At 31.1% G+C, this 23,282-nt stretch overlaps 1 long non-coding RNA gene across 1 annotated transcript in view; it reads right to left on the bottom strand.

Annotated features, from left to right (window-relative positions):
• Nucleotides 1–412: 412 nt before the first annotated feature.
• The window catches only part of LOC125615762, a 28,278-nt gene continuing 5,408 nt past the window's right edge, over nt 413–23,282 (bottom strand). Inside the window, exon 2 of the long non-coding RNA XR_007346356.1 lies at nt 413–547. This is a non-coding gene — a long non-coding RNA (uncharacterized LOC125615762). The remainder of the gene's footprint in view (nt 548–23,282) is intronic.

Consider the following 23,282-nt stretch of genomic DNA (forward strand, 5'->3'; position numbering starts at 1 on the left):
GGTTATGAGAGCCTTAACCTAATCAGTAAATTAATACTCTGGTAGGGATTAATTGAACAGTAAATATAGGCAAGTAGGGTATGGCTGGAGAAGGTTGGTCCCTGAGGTCAGGCTGTGGGATATGTATTTTGTGCTTGTTGAGCAGACATTTCTCTCTGCTTCCTGGTGTGATGTCCAGAACTGCTTTCTTTCACCACACTCTTCTTCCATGATGTCCGGGCTCACTTCAAGCCCTGAGGAATGCATTTGGCCATCTATGGTCTGAGGCCTCTGAAATCAGGAGCCCCCAAATAAATTTCTCCTCCTCTCATTGTTTTTGTCTGGTCTTTGGTCACAGTAGTGAAAAACTGACTAAAAACTTTATTTTTTAGGACTTAATATTTCATTACATATATGGAATAAAACAATAATGTACTAAATAATCATATTTTAATAATACATAACATTCCATTATGTATCTGCACATATATCAACTTTATCCAACAATCCAATGTTTGACACTTAGGTTTCTTCATGCCTTGCCTGTTATGAATACTGCAGCAAACACCTGAAATACATTAGAATTAATGCATGAAATAAAATAAATTATACAACATTAGATAATAACTTACAACCTAGCACTATGACAGGAACTTGATAAATTGAAAATTCCATAGAAAAAAAATATCACAATTAATTGAATACTGGAATTTTCCAAATGATTCCATACTGAAAAATTAGGCTATTAGCTTTTTTTCATTTTATCTGAAGGATAATTTTAAGAGTTATTTGAATAATTTGTTTGGAAGTAAATTTTTGAAGAACTACAATGGACCCTATGGACAAAGACACCACTAGATGAGGTACTGGAAATGATGCTTTCTGTGTTTCTTTCTTTCCTTTTTTAAAAATATGATTATATTATCATCATCTCATTGTCAATTTTGAAAACTGAGAAAATACCCCAATTTTTCAAACTCTTCATGTCTTCTTTTCAATGAGACAAATATGCTTATGGACAGTTTAAATTAACTGAAATTTATAGTTCATGATTGGTAGCTAAAATAAGTTTGAGATATTTGAATATACTAATGGCTAGCATAAATTAATATTGTTGATTTTACAGATATAGAACGTACTACTATATTTGTCAGAAAAACAGTTAACAATGATTTCCCAAGATGCAAGTTTGTTTTCTCATTTAACAGTATAGCTTTATATTTTATTGAAACAGAATATCAGAAGAAAATATATATATACATGTATATATGTACATGTATATATAATTGTTGATATAAAATGGGGGTTATATAATCATGAATGGAGCAAAGTTGGAAATCATGTAAAGAGGAAGCTCTAATTCATTTTTAGGCAAGATAATTCTAATCAAACAATTGTATTCCTCAAAAACATGATGAACACCCTAGAATGTACTAAACCATATTATATTCTGTATTCTCATCTATTGTTAGCAGATAGTTCCTCTAGAGTTTTGTTGTCTTTCATGAGGTTGTTTTATTTATTGGAGCCCTGTAAACTATTTTGATTGACAATATTCATAACAAAATCAGGGTCTTATTTTTAATCATCTTAATGACATCTTGAGAGCTTGTACAGTGACTGAAAACTTAATGCTCACTCAATTCAAACTAGGATATTTTAAAATATTTTAATTATTATCTTATATGGGACCAAAGAAAACAAAATAGAATTCTAAAATACTATAGAATGATAGAATATAAAGTTTAGTTATATATATATATATATATATATATATATATATATATATATATATATATANGTGTGAAGAGTAAAGATTTGTTCCCAGGATGTAGGCTCCCTATTTACCTCTCTTATTGTTTCTTTTGCTGAGAAAAAACTTTTTAGTTTGAGTAAGTCCCATTTGTTGATTCTAGTTATTAACTCTTGTGCTATGGGCATCCTATTAAGGAATTTGGAGCCAGACCCCACAATATGTACATCAGAGCCAACTTTTTCTTCTATCAGGCGCAGAGTCTCTGATTTGATAACAAGCTCTTTGATCCATTTTGAGTTAACTTTTGTGCATGGCAAGAGAAAGGGATTCAGTTTCATTTTGTTGCATATGGATTTCCAGTTTTCCCAGCACCATTTGTTGAAGATGCTATCCTTCCTCCATTGCATGATTTTAGCCCCTTTATCAAATATAAGAAAGCTGTAGTTTTGTGGATTGGTCTCTGTGTCCTCTATTCTGTACCATTGGTCCACCCGCCTGTTTTGGTACCAGTACCATGCTGTTTTTGTTACTATTGCTCTGTAGTATAGTTTGAAATCTGGTATCGCTATACTGCCTGATTCACACTTCCTGCTTAGCATTGCTTTTGCTATCCTGGTTCTTTTGTTTTTCCATATGAATTTCATGATTGCTTTATCTATTTCTACAAGAAATGCCCTTGGGATTTTGATTGGCACTGCATTAAACCTATAGAGAACTTTTGGTAATATCGCCATTTTGATGATGTTAGTTCTTCCTATCCATGAACAGGGTATATTTTTCCATCTTCTAAGCTCTTCTTCTATTTTTCTCTTTAGGGTTCTGTAGTTTTCATTGTATAAATATTTCACCTCTTTTGTTAGGTTGATTCCCAAGTATTTTTTTTTTTTGAGGATATTGTGAATGGGGTGGTTGTCCTCATTTCCATTTCAGAAGATTTGTCACTGATATACAGGAATGCCTTTGATTTATGCGTGTTGAGTTTATATCCTGCCACTTTGCTGAATTCATTTATTAGCTCTAATAGTTTCTTTGTAGAGCCTTTTGGGTCTGCTAGGTATAGAATCATATCATCTGCAAATAGTGATAATTTAAGTTCTTCTTTTCCTATTTTTATGCCTTTAATTTCTTTCGTCTGTCTAATTGCTCTGGCCAGTGTTTCGAGAACTATGTTGAACAGAAGTGGAGAGAGAGGGCATCCCTGTCTTGTTCCAGATTTTAGAGGGAATGCCTTCAGTTTTTCTCCATTCAGAATGATGCTAGCCTGAGGCTTAGCATATATAGCTTTTACAATGTTGAGGTAATTTCCTGTTATCTCTAGTTGTTCTAGTGTTTTGAACATAAAGGGATGCTGTACTTTGTTGAATGCTTTTTCTGCAGCTATCGAGATGATCTGTGGTTCTTATCTTTAAGTCTATTGATGTGGTGAATAACATTTATTGATTTCCGTATATTGAACCAGCCTTGCATCCCAGGGATGAATCCTACTTGATCATGGTGCACAATTTTTTTGATATGCTTTTGTATTCGATTCAAAAGTTCTATTTATATTTGGGTGGAAATATACATCAGAAGCCAGCAAGGTTGCAAATACCTGTAATCCCAGCAGCTCGGGAGGAGGAGGCAGGAGGATCTCCAGTCCAAAACCAGCCTCAGTAATTTAGTGAGGTGCTAAGCAACTCAGTGACTCCCTGTCTAGTAGAATACAAAATAGGGCTAGGGATGTGGCTCAGTGGTCAAGTGACCCTGAATTAGATCCCAGGTACCCCCCAATATATATATATACATACATATATATATATATATATATATATATATATATATATGTATATATATATACAGATACATAAATACATACATACATACACACACCTGTCAGAAAATCAAATGGGATTAGTCATTTAAGATATGTTAAAAGATTACACATACTTTTGAAAAAATTAAATAATTGATCAGATGATAGGCTGATGTGATGCGTTCCACTTGCTTTTTTATATATCAAATATACAGATTCATGGCAAAGGAAGATTGGTTAATATGATATCATTTCCATATTATTGATTCAAAACACATAATAAAAGATTAATAGAATCTTCTGGATTATTAAATTTTAATGTTAATTTTCAATCAAACATTTTAAAACTTCAGTTTGTTAAGAAGGCAACATGTTTTAGCAGATAAAATGCAAGCTCAATGCTGTGTCCTAAATGTTCCCCCCAAATTTATGTGAGGTTGAAACTTAATCACCAAAGCAATAATATTAAGAAATGAAGGCTGTGGGTGGTGATTAAATCATGAGGTGAAGTCCTCGTGGATAGATTTAGGACCCTTATGGAAGGATTAATGGAGGAGATTCCTTGTCTTCCACTCTTCTGACACACAAGGACACAAAAACAAATAATCATCTTGGAAACAGAGCAGCTATCACCAAACACCACAACTGCTGTTCTTATATTGTATGTTCCACCCTCCAGAAGTGGAACAAATAAATTAGTTGTTATTCATAATCTGCCTAATCTAAGATATTTTGTACCTGAGGAATTAGAAAGCTTAAGCTTTTCATATCCTTTATGGTCTCTTGTGATCTTTGTGTAGTAAGGGAAAGCATAAATTCATGTTTAAAAAATTAAACATGTTGTCAATTTTTGTAATTTTAATTGACTACATTTAAGAATTCCTAGTAGTCAATGCTTTCTAAATTATGGAATGTTTACAACTCTGACCCTCTTAGGCATAATTCATAAGCAATAAAATTTACTTTGTCAATATATAGTCCTATGAAGTTTTTCAAGTGTACATATATCCCTATGTCTATAACTCTATCATGCTAAACAAGTTGTTTGTGACCCAGTCCTTAAACTCTGGACACAATTGTTTTCTGTTTTACACGTCTGCATTTTCTAGAATATCATGGTCATGTAAATGAAATTATGCAACATGTTAGCACTTAGTTTTAGATTCTTTCTTTTTCTTTTTTATACTGACTTGGATTCTGGGTGCTTAACCACTGAGCCACATTCCCAGCCCTTTTTATTTATTTTTTTAATTTTGAGACAGGGTCTTCTTGTTAAGTTTCTTAGGGCTTTTCTAAATTGCTGAGACTGGCTTTGAATTTGCAATCCTCTTTTCTGAGCCTCCCAAATCACTGGGATTACAGATGTATACCACCACACTCGGCTAGGTGCTTTCAATCTGCTCAATGTAATTGAAAAACATCATTTTGTTACATTTATCATTAATCTGTTCCCTTTCATTATTGAGCAGTATTCTACCATGTGGATATCCAAAATATGCTTTTTGACTAATACATGTGTCCTATTTTCTACAGAGAACTTGAATGTAAGTTGATTTAAGAAAGCAGCATCATGCTAGAAAGATGTTTTTTCTTGTCATACTGAATGCTTTAAATAGGCCTTTGAAATATGAAATCATATGTGTTTACCTCTGAAAACATGAACATCACTACTTTTACACATAGTATAATAGGTAAAAGAGCACAAAGAATTTTTAATCAACATCAACATACTTTGAGGAAGTTTAACTTTGTATCCCTCAGTATTGCCTTTGGCTTGGTGACTGCCAATAAAATCAGTAATCTAATCAGGGATGAGCTGATTCAGCAGGGACAACTCCAGAACAGACTGTCCAAGGCCCTTCTGTACCTTTGTAGGCATCATTAATAAGATTTCTTGGCTCAGGCCTCTGTGTTTGTTTCCAGGACCACATTTCTTGATTCTTCCCCTTAGCATTACTGCGTTTTTGTAGAATTGTTAAATTCTGGTTTGAAGATTATTTTTTTTTTCCTAATCTCTTACTGTGTTTCTACTTGAACTGCTAAACATATCTACCACTTACATGCTGTAAAAGGAACAATGATGTAAATAATGACCGTTTTCTACCACGAGAGCTCTGAAAAACATGAACAATTACTGCCAAGTTTGACTTCTCCTGTAGAGTCTTTTGTGCAAACTACCAAGGTGAAGACAGCTGAGTTCAAATTAAATTCTCCAGCTACATTATCCATAGCTAAAGCTACTCCTCTTTACCTTGTCTACTAGTTCAGCTCGTTGCCAGTGTCCCTGATGTGTAAATAAGCACAGACAAAATTATTTCTCCCATAACAATCTTACAATTTAAAAGACATGTTTTCTGCCTTCTTGCAATATTACTATTTATTGGGACTTTGCAAGGCATTGACCTTGATCTGATAACAGTGGTGTTGTACATTGTATTGATTGCTGTAAATGCCTATTTATGTTATGGAAGACAGAAGATATCTATCATCTAACATCTTGTACCTCCCACCACAATATGATACTGTTCGATTTCAGACTAATCCAAAAGATTAGAAAGTTATCTGCACACCCAAACATTTAAAATTTTACAATTAAAGACACAATGGGTTTAGTATGAGGAAAAAACAAAGTGAAAAAAAATCAGAATTTCTCATTGGGTTTTAATTCCCTCTAGCCTAAGAAATAAACCAATAGAAAGTTAATAATTTTAGTAGCTACTTCTAATGCTCTAATTTCTTTTAAACATAATATCCAATCTTCTTCCAAATATGGAGACTGACAAATTATATAAAGACTTCATTAGTATCAATTAACAATCTGCACCAGTTTAAATTTTTTAGTAAAGTACTTGCAAAGCATTTTCACTTTAACAATGGCATGTTTTCTTGATATTTACAAATTATTTTCTTGATATTTGCCAATTGCTACTTCAGCTTCCATAAACGATTTGGATTAAATCAAATTCATCATAGCTAATTTGTAGTAACATCTGAAATGTCTTATTTCAGGACTGGTGAATATAAAGAAAAGTGGGCATATTTCTAAATAAAAAGCACTAAAGTTAGGCTGATGGTCTTCTTGGCAGTCTATTTAGAGTGTTCCAAAACTTCTCATCAAAATGGAAAAATTGCCATAAAATCTGGTTTTGTTTATGGGTTACTTTATTAGAGTTATCACCCAAAGGATTCCTAGTTACTTTGAAAGTTTAATAAAATATAAAGGCATTTGTGTTATGTTAAATGCAACACCACATTTCCAGATTATTCTTCAGAAGGAAAAGTAATAAAGACAGAAGGACAATTTGGAAGTATTTAATTTTGTGTCTTTATAATGTATTTTGGCAAATAAAATAGCTATATATTTACATATATTAAAATAGCTTCTCCATAGTCACAAAATCAATGTAAGATGCTGCAAATATATTAGTATTTCAAATAAAACATAATGGTTAAGAATAAAGTGACATGAGTAGATTAATTAAAAAACTTCCCGTTGGTAATTACATTGATATCTTCATCATATAATTGCTCAGTATTTGTATTGTCAAGAAAATTGGATATTTTATTTATATCTTAACTATATATAAAGTTGCTTGTGAATGCATACCCAAAGACAGCAATGTTGCAAAATGGAGCTGAATAAAGTAATTGTGTAAATAAGCTGATTTAGTACATTTGCATCAATAGATCTGACAAATTACTAGCAGAATACAGAGCAGAAGAATGTGAATTTAGATCTAAGACCTACATAATATAGCAAGAAAGAAGTCAAATGAGAAAATACAGTTGATTTGCACAGGGAAATGCTTATGCTAATAGAACTTTAGGAACTATTGGATAAGAGACAAAGCATATAAAAATGCTGGTATGTAATGCAAAAATTTTAAATGTAAAAAAATTGTGAAAATTTATTTCATATATACAAAATATATATAGATATTTTGTATTAATTCATTAATTATGTGTAAAAGCATTAATTATATTATTGCTTAGAATTAAACAATTTTTCACACTATTTACCCTGTATCTTTTATTTTATTACCCAGTTTCTATCATTTATTTTATTTTTCTCCATCTAGTCTACTAATTTAACATGGTTTTATAATTATCCTTAGTAAAAAAAAAGTTCTTTAACATTAACTGTTTTATCATTCTTTCTCTTATATATTAAAAACATAAAAGAAATGACATTTACTAGGGAAAATGTTAGTAAAGTACTAGCATTATCAGTTAATCTAATTTTAAAAATAGATATGTTAACTCAAAATAAGAAAGTAATGAAATGTGGCTCACTGCCACATTATGTCTGGTAAAATACTTGTAGATAGTTTTTTAAAAAATAATCATGGCTTTTACTTCTCTGGGGCTTGATATCTAATATTTTACAAGTAAAGGAAACAGAGATTTTTTGGAGAAATGGAAGTTACTAGAGATATGTTAAAAATTTCAAAAGATGATCCTGGAACATGTTGTAGTGACCAAGTATATATTTTTTTAATTTTTTAGTTTCAGGTGGACAAAATATCTTTATTTATTTTATTTTTTATTTTTATGTGGTGCTGAGCATCGAACCCAGTGCCTCACGCATGCTAGGTGAGCACACTACTACTTGAGCCACATCCCCAGCCTGACAAATATTTTTTAAAAAGCTTAACACACACACACACACACACAAATAAAAAATAAATAAAATAAATAAAAAAAACAATGATGCTGGAGGAATACAAGAACATATGAGACAATAAAGGCTCTGTGTGGCCAGAGCAAGGAAAATTCCAGCAACACAATAAAGTATTGATTTATAAATGATAAATGCATATCCATGATTCTAATATAAAAATGATTGATTGAATAAATCAATAGGAGAATTTAAAATAATTTAGGTACCTCATCTGCTTTTGGGGATGTGGAGCACAGTTTCCCACTACTTCTGTGTTGGATATACAAGATGACTTTCTGCTGAAGAGTGCAATACAGTAAAGAGGGAGATAAACATAAACTTTAAAGTGGAGAAATCTGACAAGCATTGACCTAAATCAGGTTTTAAAAATTAAGACAAATAATGATAATTTATATTTATAATAAGTGGTCTTGATGTGATGTGATGAGAAATTTTTCTAAGCCAGGTGTAGTGGTGCATACCTTTAAGTAATGCCAGTGGCTCAAGAGGCTGAGGCAGGAGGATAGCAACTTCAAAGTCAGCTTCAGCAATTATAAAGTACCCAAGCAACTTAATGAGACTCAGTCTTATAATTAAAAAAAAAAAAAAAAAGAAAGAAAGAAAGAAAAAGGACTGGGATGTGGGTCAGTGGTTAAATGTCTCTGGATTGGATTCAATCCCCTGTTATCCCCCCCCCCCCCAAAAAAAAANCCACCAGAAATAAGCCAGGCCCCCCCCCAAAAAAAAAAGAGAGAGAGAGAGAGAGACTTTTATAAATGAGAGCTACACAGTAATTATTAAGAACATTTTAATAAATTTATTTAGTAAAGATAAGAATTGTATATATTTAAGGGTTGTTTTGATTCACGTATTCTTATATAAAAACTTAAATCAGGCTAATTAGAATATTCTTCACCTCATCAGCTAATCATATTTTGGTATGAGAATATTAGAACAATAAAAAGTTATTATATCAGCTATTTTGTGCAATACATTATTAAGTATGTACCCCGTACAGATCAGAAGATGATTAATGCTTTTACTTCAGTCTAATGACACTTTGTACCCTGTGATCCTCTCCCCTTTTCCCTCCCACCTATGATCCAATCTCTTGTAACCACCTTTCTTCTCTCTGTTTATGTGAGGTTGACTTTCTTAGATTACACAGATCTGTCCACTTCTGTTATAGTGACCATTCCAAAAAAGAAAATTTTAGCATGTAAGAGCAAATAAGGGTGCATGATAATAGCCTTATTAGCTTATGGTGAAGCTATAGAAAGTATAACAAAGTTTATAATATAGTATTAAGGTAAATATAGTAATGAGACACAAAAAGATGTATATATTGTCATATGTGAATATTTAGGATAAATATAATTTAAATTCCATAGAGATGATAGTGATTTATTAAATAAATGATGATAAGATAATTGACAAGAGTCTAAAAATACTTACAAGTCCCAATCTCTTAGCATAGGTAAAAAATAATATCCACACAAATGCAAGAAATAGATTTTTTTCAACTAAAAGTTATTAAACTGTTGGAAGGAAGTATAGGTGATAACAATGGTAATAGGAAATATTTTCCAAAGGCATACATGAACATTTCAGAACTGATAAATAATACACATAATTTTTTTATATATAAAAGTAAAAAAGAAAACCAACAGCCAGGCGCAGTGAAGCACACCTGTAATCCCAGCGGCTCATGAGGCTGAGACAGAAGGATCCAGAGTTCAAAGCCCGCCTCAGCAAAAGCAAGGCGCTAAGCAACTCAGTGAGACCCTGTCTCTAAATCAAATACAAAAGAGGACTGGGGATGTTGCTCAGTGGCCAAGTTCCCCTGAATTCAATTCCTGATACCCAACCCCCCAAAAAAGAAAACTGCCAACATATGAAAGATGCACTCCTATGAGCAAAGAAATAATCAACAGAGGATAGTTTCATTGCAGCATATGTAATAAGCCAATGATTAAAAACTCCAAATAGAAAAATGACAATTAAATACAGAAATAAATAAGAATATGTGGCAAGATAAGGTTAAATTTCATTCTTACTAATAAAATGAACTTTATGAAACAATTATAAAATCATTTTGCCCCATCAGGTTTGCACACACAAACCCACATAATTTAAGAATAAGACAGTCAAATGGCTCCTTTTAATCAATATTGCATCAGTGGTAAACTGACTCCGTTTTTTGAATGTGAAATTTGACAGCATATTTTATAACTTTCTATTAACACCAATTTCAATCAAATAAATATCTCTGGGAATCTACCTAAAGAAATGTTGTGATGTTTGTATGAGGCCCTGGGTTTGACCCCAGCGCTGCAAAAATTTTAGATGATTCTAAGAAAGGCATCAATTTATATGGTATTTTTCTTTTTGTTTAAAATAAAGCACAAACCATACCTATCAAATGAATTCATAGAAAACATTATTAATTTAAGATACTGGTTTTGTTGAATTTAATATAAAACAAAGTATTAATTTTATGTTTATCCCATTATATTAACAAAAAATATTTTCAGTTTTCACACTGCTGCTCTAGATCTAAAATTCTATTCAAATTACTGAATATTTTTGGTTGCTTTTTATAAAACCACAGTTACCAATAGCATAAACCTGTAAATTTTGTAGGTATCACACACTCAAACAAATAAGATTTGTTACATATTAAAGTGACTTTGTCATCTTAGCCTAAATAATTATTTGATTTCCATTTAAAAATACCTTCAAACATTTTTTTATAATATTAACTGTGAGAGGCTATTTCCTATTTCAGTATTTAAATTGATATTATGAAGAGTTTGCAATAAAGAAGATGGAAATGGATAAAAACTATGAAACCCCAAAATATCCCTTTAGTCCTTTATGTAGTGCACTATTTTAATCAAAAACACAAGCTTACATTAAAGATGATATTTGAAGGATTCAGATAGGCAATTATATTTACCAAACTAGTGAATCCTTAAATAATGTAAGTTTGTATCTCCCCAAAATAGACTCTAGGGGCTAAATACAAATATCCATCAATTACTTATTTGCCATTAAAATCTATGTCTTGTATGTTCAGAGATCTTGCAAATGTTCTTAAGTAAAACATGAATTGTATGTATGATATGGATTATTCACCATTACTAGAGTCTTATCAATATACGACACTGAAGAAAGCAAGTGATAAATATGTAGAGATTAAGAAAAGAGACATAAGATAAGTGAAACCTTTCAGGCCTTGTACTTTGATTTACTGACACTTGTGAAGTATTGATGGTAGCCAAGAGAAAATGCACAGTAAATTTAAAGCATCCCTGAAAATTGAAAGCATAATGACAAAGACTAAGAGGTTTCACTTCTGTTTGATCTCTATGTTGACATCATATTTAGCTTGATAATTTTAGTAAGGAATATTGAATCAATAACTCAATGATCTCAGCATTGTTGATGTATAATTTTATCTTACATAATCTATAAAACATTTATCAGCAACAATTTATAATATGAGTGTCTGAATTTGAGGGGTTTGGGTAGAATATCTATTGAAATGATAAACAGCCATTAGTTCATATATCTCTGTTAAGTGATGCTAAAAGTAAATTCCTAAATGGATAGTGAAAAATTATTCAACACAATATTCAGAGTTCCTCACTTCATCATATTTTTGGCATTCATAATCCAGCTTAGCTCAGATTTAGTAGAAGTCAGCCACACATCTATCCAAACTCTATTTGAATTTTAAAACAAAGTATCAAGTTATTCTTGAAGAAGCAGCAGCACTGCATACCTGCCATATCTTAAACATATCATATTCTGATTCTAATTTAAACCTAACTTATATCATGAATATATACATGACCCCAAATTCTCAATACAGTATAATTTTCCCCTGGGCTACATCATCATTCCAGAGATGTATGTTTTTACTTTTTATTTACTTCACTTTTCAAAAGCATGCTAAAACTTTTGTTTTGAAACTCATTATCCCCCAAGGCAGTTATAAATGTTCCATACTTTATAAATTTTTCTTATGTCTTTTTATTCTACTATTGTAATATTTACTTCTACTTAAATACTAAAAGAATAAAATGGGTATTTTAGAAGAATACATGTAATTGTAAATGTACTTACTGTGAATTTGTTTAAAATAATTTTCAAAGGATTTATGTAGCTAAAATTGTTTTTGATTTTATTTTTAGCATACAAAAAAAGGCAAAAACAGATGAGCTTTTATTTCCAAACAATATTGAAATTTCTATTACTTTAAGAAGAAAGCAAATTGGGTGGCAACTTAAAAATAATTTTTATAATGACCAAGGAATTTTAAAAACTAAGAAAACTAGTTGAAATGAGAAATAAGCAAGGGGCTTCATCTGGGATAGAAATACAGTCTCTGATAGTACGTGACAAATTGGAGAATTGAGATATACAGCCATATAGGAATGGGGACACTTTCTAAAGAGGTAGAACCAATTTAAATACAGGATTTTTTATGAAAATTCATATTCAAAAGTAGGCCTTAAAAAGTGCTATCAACATACTTTGATAAGGAATGTAGACTCATTTTTCTGTGATTTTCCAGCCTGTGCCCATAGTCCAAGGGAGGATTTTCATGAGTTGGAGATTTTATTGTAGATTTTCAGGAGTAGGAGAACAATCTCAGAAAAGACTGACAGAGAAAGTCGTCCATAGTATATTTGAGCCAATAGAAAAGCAACTTCAAGATTATTATGCAAATATTTTTTAATAATTAAAAATGAAAAGAAGAATCATTTCATGTAATAGCAAAAAAGTTTAACCCTGAATAGAACATATCCAAGAATCAAAATTAACCAAAAGTCTGACATAGAACTTCTGAATTGTATGTATTTTTCTTTTAAAACATGGAATACAGTGATAAAATCAGAGGAAAAAATATGGAACCAAGAAATAACAAATTTTGAATTGAAAATATATTAAGCATTAAGTAAATTTGAGAACTGGACAGCAGATAGCACAAAAGTACAAAGAAACAGATAATGTGAAACAGATTAAACAAATGAATGTTGCAAGACACAGAAGGATGGGGAATGGACCCAAGATTTCAACGTGATGTGATAACAATTCTAAGCATTATTTTCTACAAACTATAATACAGGGCTGGGGATGTGGGTCAAGCGGTAGTGTGCTCGCCTGGCATGCGTTTGGCCCGGGTTGGATCCTCAGCACCACATACAAACAAAGATGTTGTGTCCGCTGAAAACTAAAAAATAAATATTAAAATTATCTCTCTCTCTTTTTCTCTCTCTCTCTCTTTAAAAAAAAACTATAATACAACCATCAGTAATAACTGCAATAACAATAACATTGACAATAAAATAATGATAATGCTAGTGGCCATAACAAATCAACTTTTAGGGTGAAATGGGGCAGGTGTAAAATGCTGGAAAAATACAATAGGTAAAATAATGATGAGACTTAAAGAATTCCAAAGTCCTCATGTTTTTTGGAAGACAGATTGAGAATATAAATATAGATTTTTAAAAAATTTAATGTGCATGTTTCAATGGCAATGATATATACTAAAAAACTGAGAAATTAAACATATAATTTCTAAACCAGTGAAAGACAGTGGGTAGGAAGAAAGGCTTAATAATTTTAATTTAAAAAAATATATATATGTAAAATGAGGGATGGAAAGTGACAGGTAATAAAGTTAAACAAGTAAGATGAAATGAGTACATAAAATTTAAGTAATTAAAATTACAAGCCCAAGTCTATCAATGATCACTGTAAATATAAATGGAGCAAATTACAGGTAAAATTCAAAGAGTGTAATAGGGAACTAAAAAACAGCAGCAGAAGCATCCAAAAATTGAAATAAATGTATTTTTAATAAAAAAGCAACAAAATCCATATATCCATATATGTTCATTTACACAAGGTACTTTCAAAATGTAAAAACAGAAAGTTTTTTTTAAGTTTTTAAAGCCATATAATTATATAATTTAATATAACTGGTAGCACAGTAGGTTTGTTTTTTGTTCTGGAATATTACTAGGGATACACTATTACTAAGTAACAGGAATTTTTCAACTCTTTTGCAGTCTTGTGGGACCCATTGTATACTTGGTCCATAAATGACCAAAACACCATTATGTGGAATATGGTTCTATTTGTTTTCTTTCTGGTGAACTGAGATCCTTACATATAGTGTTACCACATGATTTATTACTAGGTATATATCAAATGATATGAAATCCTGTCATTTGCTACAACATAAATGAACCTGGAGCACATTATGTTAAATGAGGTAAGCCAGATACAGAAAGACAAATGCTACATGATTTTATTAATGTGTGGCATTTTAAAAAGTCAAACTCTTAGAAAGTGAAATGGTAGCTAACAGAGGCTGAAATAGAGTGGTTTGGGAAATATTGATCCAAGGACACAAAATGTCAGTTAGGTGTGATAATAATTTCAAGGTATCTCATGGCAGGTATGGTTAATAATTGCATATTGTATAAGTGACAATAGAGTAAATTTGTTAGTAGGGTACATTTTTAAGTATTCTCACCACAAAAAAAAGAAGAAGAAAATCAGGACAAGTGTATGAGGTAATGCATATTTTACATAATTTGATTTAGCCATTCTACACTGTATACATATATCAAAACATTGTGTTGTACCTCATAAATATATAATTTATTCTTGAGAAATAAAAGGTAAAAAAAATAATTTTACACAAAATTATGTTCCATCATTTCAGAGTTGTTTCCAATCTCTAAAAAACAAAAAAAGCAAGAAAAAAATAAAATACATGTATAAGACCATTCTGAGGTAGATGAATGGATATATAAATCAATCAAAGGTAGTGTAAAAAAGAATTATAAGCCAATCTCATTCATGAAAATAGATGCAATAATTTAAAGTAAGATTGACAAAGTCACTCCAGCAATATGCAGAATTACACAGTAATGTTCATTGCAATTTTTAGAAGAATGCAACTTTTAAACATATTGATTATTTAAGAATATGATAGTAAAGAATAAAAATTATAGAAATATAAATATTTTAAGAGTTGTAGAAAAAAATATATAATGAAATTCAGCTGTATTCATGTTTACAAAACTTTTCTGTACACTTGGAATAAACAAAGAATATTCAATTGAATAAATAATTTTAAGTATTCTATCTGAAATTTGTTTAAGATCAAGATACCTGCTATTATAAGTGGCTTTCAATACAATTTTTAATTTCATGCTATTGTAAACTACAGGATTCAGTTTTATGTAATTTTATGAATTAAGAGAATCTCATAATGAAATTTGAAATTGTTAGTATGAACAATGAAAAGATAGTACTGGATGTTTTATTCAGTATGAAAAGTCAGGAAAAACATTCTGTTTTTAAAAAAGTGAAAGAAACTATGATTATGAAAATAATTATGATTATAAAAATGGTACAACTAACTCTGTAGAGACAACAAAATACTTTATTTTAAACTTTTCACAAAATGATAGAAAATTAAGAAAATGAAAATTAAATTGATTCATGAAAATTAATTAAGAAAATGAAGCAGGATGAGAACATTTAAGATGGCTGATAAAAAAAATCTACAGCTATTTTGATCATTAGTTATAAACTATAAAGAAAAAGTAGGAGCAATATCAACCAGAACATCAACTTTCTATCCACAAAATCATGAAATTAAAAGGCCTCTGTGGGAAAAAATATATAAAACTTTATTGATATCCATCAATGGATATGTACATAAACAAAAACTTAACATGAATTCAAAGAGGAAGAGTGTATTGCAAATGTATTAATTCTGTAAAACATCATATCTAAGGACTCATAGTAATTACAATAAAAACAATAATATATATTTTGGGCGGAACTCAAAATATTGATTCACAAACTTAGGTGTAAATTCAAAGGTCCAAGAATTGTCAAGATTAAAATAAAATTTAAAAAATCGTTCATTTAATCAAAAATAAATATTATTTAAATATATATCATCATAAAACAATTTTAGTGTCTATCCTAAGAGGAGGATATTCTAAGAGGAAAACGTTTAAGAAGTTTGCTTTTCAGATCACAGTCTAGGAGAAATAACCAACAATGCAGTGTAATAAAAATTTATTTATTTATTTTAGAGAACAAAGACATTTATTTTTCTCTCACATAAAATCCATCTGTAGGTTGTCAGTACAGAGTTTGTTTGGCATTTCTACAATATCCTCATTATGAACGCGACTTTTAGCTCTTTGTTCTGTCATGTTGGACTGTCTTTGTGTTTACAGGATGGTTGCTGGAGCTCCAAAAATCAGATTCATATGTTATACCTTAGGAATGACTTTCTCTTTAAAAAGACTTCTAGGAAGTTTTAGACAGCACTCTCTGGCACATTTTATTGGCTCAAATTTAGCAACGTGGTCACATGAATTGCAGAATGGATCAGAAATAAAACCTTTTATTTAAGATGATGATGATCCCAGCTAAAACCAAAATCTTTGCCATGCCATGGAGTCACCAGCCAGATTTAATTTATAATACCACATGATTAATTTTGACCTCTTTAAAAACGTTAAGGTGAGAAATGAAGAATTTAAAGATATTAAATAAAGAACTAAAGATAGATTACAATTTCACTTGCTGTAGGAAGCTGAAAAAGAGTCGTTTCCACTTAAGAAAATACAGATAAGCCACAAAAACATAACTTTTCTTGAACTCATCAAAGCCTTGAGGTTGGAGGTGACTAAGAAGCCTGTAATCTAAGGAAAGATAGTCCCCTCCATGGACAGAAAGGACACAAGTATGAGTCTTCTTGAGCAGGTCATGGGAAAGAAAAACCTTTGGGTACCATATTAGTAGGTAAAAGAAGTCAACCAAAGTTTTAATGAATCAGTGACAGCTGATTATGGACTACTGTTCACTTTATAGAAATCTCAGTTCTCCAGACACAAGAGAAGTTGACATTCATTAGCAGTTTATTCTGCATGGACTTCCACTGGGTGCTCACAAGAAAGACAGAGGCAAGGAGGAAGACCTGAAGAAGCTTCTCTTAGGGGCCAAGATTTGGAAGAGGGAGGAGATGGTCTCTGCTTCAGGTCCTACTCCCTATGGAACAACAACAACAGCAACAACAACAACAACAAAAAAACCCAGCTACAGAAGAAAGGCAATAAACTGAGAGGCACCACCACAGGGAGGACCCATTGTGATTGGTGGAAGAGGAAGAGGAAAACATCATCTTTGCTGAAGGCAAATGATAGTAACCCATATTATATACCTGTGTCATCAGTGGTCTTTAAAAATTAAAAAAAATAAATAATTTAAAAGATTTCTTGAAAAAAAAAGAAGATGACGAAGAATGTGGGGGAAATGTCCTACCAAAGATATATGAACTTCTAATAAGCTGATTCATTAAGGCAATAATATGTTGCCATATGAAGAAATAAGTAGAAACTAAAAGAAAACTCAGATATCATAGAAAAGGGAAATATTTTTTCAATAACTTTAGTGCTAGTTTTTGATTCAGAAAAAAAAATAGAGGTTACTTTATATGCTAGAACAATAGATTATCTTTGTTTATCTATAACTTAAAGGTAAATCACAAAAATACAAAAAAATTAACAGAAATATGTAAAACATTTTAAGGATTTCTTAAATAAGACACAAATGTACAATACTTAAAAAGAAAAGATAAATTCCACCATATTAAAATGCTGAATTTTATTTATCTTTAAAACAGCAATACATGTTTTAATAAACTGCGTACTACATATCCAAACCTCTCCCCTTCACTATCCCTTGTCTATGTATGTTCATAAACTTATTGCTTATTTTGTGTATTCTTTCACTAAACTTGAGATATATGGCAAGTAAATCTCTGTTAATTTTGTTTCATATCATGTTCCAGTAACTGGAAGAGTGTCTGGCAAGTAGTACACAATCAATACATTTTTCTCGAATGATTACATTATTGAATCAATACAATAAAATAAAAAGACAAACATCTCAACAGAAAAGTGCTCAAAATAAATGAGTAGAATTTTATAGAAGATGAAAGGTACATGGTATATAAATCAATAGATAGAAAGGTGCTTAAACTCATTAACAATAACATAAATGGGAATTAGGATTGCAATGATACAGCACTTTACACTCGCTATATTTGCTTAAATGAAGTAGCTTATTACAAATGTTGATGATGAGGTGTGTTAACAGAAATTCTATAAACCCTCACTGCGATAGAAATCAGTGTAACTCTTTGGAAAATAATTGGGCATTTTCTGAAAAAGCTAAATAGCCATATTCTTTACAAATGAACAATTCTGTTTTCAAGTCAGGTACCATAGACCATCCCTCTTAAAAGCACAATAAAGCAAAGTACTGTTACAGTTGTAAGATGGTTACTTGTAAAAGCGAAACAATAAAGGAAAAATTTCAAATGTCCATTTAAAAAGACTGGATAAATTAATTTTGTTATTTTCACAGAATGGAATACTAGACAACTGCAATTATTGAACTGCAATTAAACACAACAGAGATTGATAATGAAAATAAATTAGTGAGAAATCGCTTCTGGAAGTTTGTTGTATTAGAGTTATCCAGAGAAAATGAAACCATTGGTTGGAGATAGGTAGGTAGGTAAGTAGGTAGGTAGGTAGGTAGGTAGATAAACAGACACATTGATTAGATAGATGGAAACATACACATATATAATTAGATATAAGGAATTAGCTAATGTGATCATGAAAAGTCAGGTCTAAAATCCAGAGAGACAATGTCCTTCTTCAAGCCTGAAAAATAGATGCTGACTGAGAGCTAGAAGGAGACAATGTTCTAGTCTGAAGCCTGTCAGGCAGTAGAATTCTTGCTCTCTTGCGGGAGGGCCATCCTTTTATGCTATTCAAGCTGTCAACAGATTAGACCAGGCTAACACACTGGAGAGGCACCAGTTTTACTCACAATTTAATGTTCATGTGCTCCCAAAATATTCTCACAGAAACACCTAGAATAATTTCTGAACAAGCATCTGGGAATCCCTTACCCAGTCAGATTGACACATGAAATGAACCATCGCAACTGGACATAGAAAATTCCTTTTTTATAAAGTTCAAAATTAAGAAATTTTAACCACTACAATATTTGTAAAAAAATTTATCTGTTAAGAGCCGGTACATGTAAGACCACTGAGATAGTTACATCAACAAGTAATGGAATAATGTCTATGCCAATCTGAAAGGAGTAAATTTTGATCCACCTTTGGGGAGTGGTGGTGGTAAAGGTGACAAGAGGGGAAATTGCAGCAACGATAACCTCATATTAATTTTTGAAGGATGACATCAGTACAGAGGAAGATAAGAGATGAAATCAAAACCAGAAAGGACATAAATACCCTACTATCAACCCATACGTGTGTGTGTGTGTGTGTGTGTGTATTATACACAAGTATATAATATGTATGCATATACATACATACACACCACATGCATCTTTATAATCATTCATAAATGTAACATTTATCTAATACATCTTTATAATTCCTCATAAATGTAACATTTATCTAATGTTACTGGAGAAACAAAGATAACACAAGGTCACAACTGTGTTCAATGGGGCTGTAATCTATTGAAACTATGAACGAATAAATATAAATAAAATTTAGTAAGTGTTAGGAGGGAAATAAATTGTCACACATAACATTTTCAGGAGTGATTAAGTGATGAAATCACAGAGTTTGAGAGGTATTCATCAGCAATTTGAAAAATTAAGTATGAAATTTTAGTTGTCACTGAAGTAATTGGGTACAAGGTATGTTGTATTTTTTTAAAGGATATTTTCTTGAAAATTTTATTTTTATATTTCTTCAGATCATAAGAATATGTTGTTAATAATGTGTTAATTTTGAGATTAATAATGTCTTAATCTCAAGGTTAATACTGTAAATAAAAGGGCTGAAGACTTCATTGTGCAGTTTTGATTTCCAGGAGTCATAATTTTAACTATGAGGGGGCAACATAGGTTTGGTCATTCATTAGATAATGGCTTTGATGCCAGACTGTATTTAGGTGCAAAATAACTCCTATAATTTCTATTGATTTGATGTTCAATGGTAAACTATTGTTTCCATAAGACATGGATGCAATATTTAAACTGTAGAAGAATGCAGTGTCATAAAATAATGAAACAGAAAATCACAGAAAGAACAAAACTGTTAAGAAGAGATAAATACAACCTACAAACAAAAGAAAATACATTAGCCATTTGTTTGTACATATTCCACAGTACAGTAGGTGACACTAAACCCTACCTCTTTAAAGTACTGAGATTTTTCAGTGATTGAACAACATGTTTCATTCTTATTCTTCGATGATTCAATAATGAAATCTTTTTCAGTGAGAACTGTGCTTATTCTCACCTATAATATGAATTATTAATTTAGGTTTTTGATGACTTGTTCACTACTTGAAGTGCAGAAACGTGTATTTGGCTTTACTATATTATGAGCCCCCCCCCAAAAAAAAAAACACGTTTTTATTTGAATTAAAATGAAAAGCACAGATCAAAGAAAACATTTAATTCAATGATGTATGTATGTATGTGAAGACACAAATGCATGTATCTTTATGCTTTGATCAGAAGGCTTTTTCTGAGTGTGTACATGAGCCAAAACATAGCAAGGAGAATCTAAATCAGAGATGACAAATATAATCCAAAATAAGATGGGTGATTATGCATCTACTTACATACAATTGTTTTTAAACATAAGTGTTGAAGATATTCCAGGGGAGAGCTCACATTATCTTGAGTTGGGGGAATCCTCTTCCTCATTATACAGCAGAGGACATAATGCAAAAAAAAACTGTGCTGTATTGGGCAGTGTCCTTAATGCAATTTGATTCAGATTCTTCTGACTATGGAACCTAAATTATGATCCATTATATACATATTCTTATTTATTAAGACATTTGAAAGTGCAGATAAAAAAAGTTTATGCAAAATTCCAGTAATGCAGATAAACACTCTTAGCATTTTGCTCTGTGGCTTCGTGGCTCAATGGTAGAGCACTTGCTGGCTAGCATGCGTGAGGCACTGGGTTCAATCCTCAGCACCACATAAAAAATAAATAAATAAAATAAAGATATTGTGTCCATCTACAACTAAAATTAAAAAATTAAATTATATGAATTTATTTATAACTTTAAAGTTAGGATAATCACGAAGAGAGATTTTGTTATCTATATTTTCCAGTAAATATTTTCCATTAAATCCATTCTAGAATATTACTTTTTAATAACTGTCAAATATTTAATTCTATGCTTTAATATAATATTTTCTATACCATGCTGTTTGATGTTAGGTTAATTCTTGGTTTTTACTCCTATAAATAATGTTTTCATATTTGCAATAGTAAAAGAAAACTTGAAAAAACTATTTCCTACAATTTCTTTGTTGTTTTATAATGCCCAAATTGACTAGTTTTTCACATAATTGGAGACATCCAATGGTTCCTTCTCACAACCAATTCTTTGATTAGATATTTTGCATAACTCTATTTCCAGTCTTCCTATTCATTTTTACATTCTTATGATATCTAAATTTCAGTGATCAACATCTATGAAGAAAATATTCCATGTAATGTTGCTAAAGAACTTAGATAATGCTACCAAGTATTATATAAATCCCTATACTAAGTGACATTTTTAATTATAGCTATGTGGAAAGATAATTAATGATAGCTTGAGTTTAAGAATAAGTCACTGCTGGTGGAGACTGAACCCCTTTTAGTAAAATATAACGTAGTTCTTTGCTCACAGCAGTCATCCATTAAATGCTTGTTGGACTAGGGAATAAATTAAAATATTCCTAAAGATTAAAAAATAAGTAATATTAAGCATTAGCAGTATTTATAGAGGAACAAAAAATACTATTTTTCTTAATTCTCTCAAATGTCAAGTCAAACAATTAGAGTTGAAGCTACAAAAATGGAAATCCATAGACATACTTTGAGTTAATTAAAGCATCTCTAATATTCAGGATAAAGTCTCTGAATGCTTTCCTAGAGGCAGGACTTATTAAAATCGTAAAACATCTGACCGTTTTGGATCTAATCAGAATTAAGAATACATTTTAAAAGCGCTAAGAAAAAACACACAACAATAAAGCTTATTGATAAACATAGGAACTTGTAAAATGGTGGAGTTGATCCTGGTCTTTGCAGGTGATGCATGAGTGCATGAGTAACAAGGTACCCTGAAGAATGAATTAAAGCTATTCTTCCTCTCTGATCCCAGAACATTTGTCAGAGCATGTAGTTTGACACTAGTTGGCTCCAGTGGCTCTAAATATAAGCTCACTTCATTGTTCCAACATGTCTTTCCCAATCCAAACATTATAATCAACAAGGAAATTACATTTATTAATGAAGAAACCCTTTAAAAATTGGATCTCATGTCCTGATTAGTAGTAGCAATTATTCTTTCTCATTCTTTTGCTGATGATTAATACTATAAACATCCAATAAACACAGTATCCAAATACCTCAAATCAATACCTTCTCTATTTTCGCCAATTTTAGTCATTAAACCATTATCCACACAACAACTCATGTCAGAAATCCAGGAGTCCTACTTGACATTCCCTCTTCCTCTTAGGTCCCACATTACAAAGCTTAGTCTACTTGCTAAAATATCACAAATTTATATGCACTTCAGGATTATATTCATGTGTTACTTATGGTTGAGAATGTTTAGGGTAATGGGAGAGGCATTCAGAATGGCCAGGAAGACATCCATCATAGACTTAGTGCAGGAATTCAGAGGACAAAAAATAGTAATTATTTTCATTACCACCAACAGAGTGCTAGTTACCATTTTTCCAAGTTATTAGTCCAAGTTACTATTTTTCATCGTCTGGACATTTGAAATAGTTTTACGATGACATTCTCCTGGCTACTCTGCATACATATACCATTATCGCAAACATTCTCAATATAGTGTGACACATACAGAACACATTCTGATTGATTATGCAAACTCTACCTGCTCATTACCATTTTTTCTAAAGCTATGAATTGCACTAGGATGAAGTATAGATACCAAATA

The sequence above is a fragment of the Marmota marmota genome, unplaced genomic scaffold (genome assembly GCF_001458135.2).
Source record: "Marmota marmota marmota unplaced genomic scaffold, marMar, whole genome shotgun sequence".
NCBI classification, from domain to species: Eukaryota; Metazoa; Chordata; class Mammalia; order Rodentia; family Sciuridae; genus Marmota; species Marmota marmota.